The following is a 3,855-nucleotide window of genomic DNA, read 5'->3' as shown; positions in this document are numbered from 1 at the left end:
GTAGTTTTGCTGGTAACACAATAATACTCCAATGATTCATCACTGATTCAAATTTGATGTTAAAAAAATATAGATATGAATTAACTTTCTATGTTTTCTTATAATATAAATAACGTGCTGAGTATGATATTAAAGTAAAATTAATTTTTTTAACTAAAACAATTTAAAAACTTATGCTTATGCAATTATATTACTTGGATCCACTTTAATCATTTGACGTTTTATATAAATTTTAATCGTTTTAAAGCTAGTTATATATTTCAACTTTGTGGCTCCCTGTTGATATTATATGATGCAAACTTCGATTACTTCATAATCTAATTGTAGTTTACTTCTTGTAGGGATTGCGCTCCTCATTTTTAGGAATCAAGAGAAGTGCCATGACACCCGTTTCAATATTTACATCACTTTTTAAGTGAAGTACTTTTTTACGTGTATATCATGTAAAATAATTTCTATACAGCAAAAACAAAACTTATTAACCGGCCATAACACGAATATGTTTTTCTATATAATGTAAACTAATTTCTATACTGCGAAAGGAAAAAAACTTATTAACCGGGCAACAACACGAATATTTTTCAAATTATATCCTCTTTTAACCACTCTGTTGGTGACAATTGTTAGATTAGAAGTAAACGATGGGCACACACTACCTTATTACCCATTACCCATATATTACCCATTACCCATTATTACTCATTACTCATTACTCATATATTATAAATTACTCATATATTATAAATTGAGTTGAATGAATAGTAGTAGTAAAATAAAATAGTAAAGAATTGAATGAATATAACATCCTTAAGGGATGAGCAGATGATATCAGGTATCAGTATTGGTTTCAAATTTATCAAACCGGGTATATTTTCGGTACCGGTTCGGCACCGGTATTCATCGATTTTTACCTTTAAGTACCGGTGTCGTACCAGTACCGCTCGGTACCGAACCGTACCGTACCGTACCAGGTATATTCGGTACCGGTATAAAATAGTAAAGAATTGAATGAATATAACATCATTAAGTCATTAAGGGATGAGCAAATGATATCGGGTATAGGTATCGGTATCAAATTTATCAAACCGGGTATATTTTCGATACCGGTTCGGCACCGGTATTCACCGGTTTTTACCCTCAAGTACCGGTGCCGTACTAGTACCGCTCGGTACCGAACCGTACCGTACCAGGTATATTCGGTACCGGTACCCACTTTTGGGGATTTCGATAATGGTATTTTCGGTACCGGTTGGTATCGAGCTCATCAAATCCTGTAGTAACGTAGCAATGCAAGTAATTGCACCGTTTAGATTACTTTTCATACACACAGTAAGTAAACTGTATTTCGTTTGAATGAGGTTTTATATACATAACAACTTACTTGCTTTATTTTTTGTCTTTTTCCTGTAAAGAATGAATTGTAGCATGTAAAATTAACTTGTGTATTTAGATTATTGATGGGCAAATCGTATCAAATCCTATAATCAAAGTGGTATCGTATCGGTATCAAATTTACTACACCAAATCATTTTCGGTACCAATTTGGTACCCACCTTTTGGCGTTTTCAGAATCGTTACTTTCGGTTCGACACTGGTCTAGCACCATACCTGTATTTATTGATTTTTACCTTCAACTACCATACCATATTGTACCGAGCATTTTCGGTGCCGGTACCTAATTTCGATGATTTTCCAGATCGGTACTTTCGGTACCGTTACCGGTACCGAGCTCATCCATATTTTAACGTGTTAGCACCGTAATAACTGAACTGAAAACAACCGAATTTCCAACGTGTAGGACGTTTGGGTCCCATTATTATATATTAGGTTATTTAAGATCGTTTTTTTAGGACGGAGTAACTATCCTTATCACAATATTTTTATTTATGTTTTGATATTCGGTATCTGCTTGCCGTTACTGACATGCGTTTTGTAGTCATTGGGTCCCCGCCGCAACGCGCGGGCTGAAAATCAACTAGTTAATATCTATTAATTAATAAGACAATGGAAATGAATACTGGTTTATTTCCATTGTCTTAGTCAGATGACAACATAGATAGACAGGGAGATCGTCACTTTCACAAACAGATGAGACACAGAGATAGAGACAGGGAGATGGAGGACGCTAGCGCTCCGGTTTAAGCCTCCGCCTCCGACAGTCGCCTCAATTCGAGGACGTTAGCGCCGATGGCTTCATGTAACAAGGACGATTGGAATCGGCGACGGTGGATTCCGACAAATTCCGGTTAACTCCGGTGAGAACTGGGTGACCTGAGCCAGGTATCAAGATTTATCATCTTTATTTCGGATTTTTATATGATTTGAGTGGATTTGATTAACCATTCTTCTCCGCTTGGCCCTTATTTACAGAGAATCGCCAATTCTTGATGAACATTAGGATTCAAGCACTATGACCCCTTCTCCTTCTCCAAGATCCCATTATAAAACCCCTCTGTAACTGTAAGTGTTCTTTTTTGTTGTAATTTCGAACCCTTTTGTTTTCTCCAAATGGGTAATCTTTAATTTGATGGGGTTTAGGGTTATTGATCTGGGTTTGTTTAGGGTTCAACTAAAGAGGGGCAACTTGTACAGATGGGCCGGCAACTTTCGTTCCGTACCAATTTTAAATGGTTTCTTTCCCATTTTGTAAAACTTTTGGTTCGACATTTGTGTTTTAGATCGGCACAAAGCGATGGAGTTTTTTTGTTACAAGAAAAAGTCTGGTGGAGAGGTCAAAAACATATCTCCGGGAGATATACAAATGGTAATTTTATCGAGCCACATGTAAAAGATATCATATTTTTGTACATTAAATTATATCTTTCGGTTTCAGGTTCAAAATCTCATAGAACAGTGACTGCCATATTATACGACTCCGAAGCAGGTCATAGATATTATCTATCAGCAAGAGAAAATAGAATCGAGCTTTACCACGCTTGGTATGTGATTGAAGACTATTTATTTTTCCATGTGTATGTAATGTGTGTTTATGCCATGATTTTATTCCCTCATGCCCTGTATTAGTAAACTCATTTAATCTGTGTGCATCCTTTCTGTAATGAATAGTTTTAACTTCTTGTGTTAAGAATGGGTAGGGCTTTTACATAAGTGTGTGTCAAGCAGCAACCCATAAATCACTCAAGTAAAGGAGTGATAGATATCGACTACGCTTTTGATGTCGCTCACGTAGCTTGGACTTTTCTCATAATGATATTTCGACATTGAGGTACAATTTTCATTCCCAATTTTCTTCTTATGGCATATGAATATATAACATAAAATATTGATCAATTGGTTTTATACTTATAATATAAATACATGATGTGGCCTTGGCCATATATATACGCTTATTTGTGTAATGAGTGAGTGTCTGAATTGGATTGAACGGGTCGTTAACTTGCAAGTTCTTTTATTCTATATAGCATCCTAAACATCTTATGGGAAATTTAGATGATTATGAAATCATAGGAGCCAAAGAACTGTTGAAAATCATAAAGAAACAAAGAATCAGGTAAATGTACGATTGTACGAACTATCGAATTGTATGAATTTTTTTTTATATTTTTATGATGTATAATGGTTTAAGTTTGTCGTCTAAAATGTTCAGAAGCTATTGGAACTCATCAAACTCAATTAGAACGGATTCTTGAACTAGAGTGTTTGATGAGTCTTGGTGCATATACATCGTATATAATATAGATAATTATTAATTATAGTTAAATCAAGAACTGAATCCTTTTATTTTTGATAAGATACTCAGTCTTGACTGGACTGGTGATTGTAAAAAGAGAACTTTCAATGCATATAAACTAATGGAAATGAGTTAAAAGTAGCTAATAGAATGTGTGTGGATTA

The 3,855-nt window shown here is 34.9% G+C and overlaps 1 long non-coding RNA gene across 1 annotated transcript; it reads left to right on the top strand.

Moving 5' to 3' along the window:
- Nucleotides 1-2,136: 2,136 nt before the first annotated feature.
- Nucleotides 2,137-2,964, top strand: LOC110927925. The gene is made up of 4 exons (XR_004889378.1): nucleotides 2,137-2,280; nucleotides 2,371-2,454; nucleotides 2,679-2,764; nucleotides 2,834-2,964. It is a non-coding gene; the product is annotated as an uncharacterized LOC110927925 (long non-coding RNA).
- Nucleotides 2,965-3,855: the final 891 nt, after the last annotated feature.

Source organism: Helianthus annuus, chromosome 3 (genome assembly GCF_002127325.2).
Source record: "Helianthus annuus cultivar XRQ/B chromosome 3, HanXRQr2.0-SUNRISE, whole genome shotgun sequence".
Classification (NCBI taxonomy): domain Eukaryota; kingdom Viridiplantae; phylum Streptophyta; class Magnoliopsida; order Asterales; family Asteraceae; genus Helianthus; species Helianthus annuus.
The sequence above is the reverse complement of the archived record's forward strand: the minus strand, read 5'-3'. Positions and strand labels throughout refer to the sequence as shown.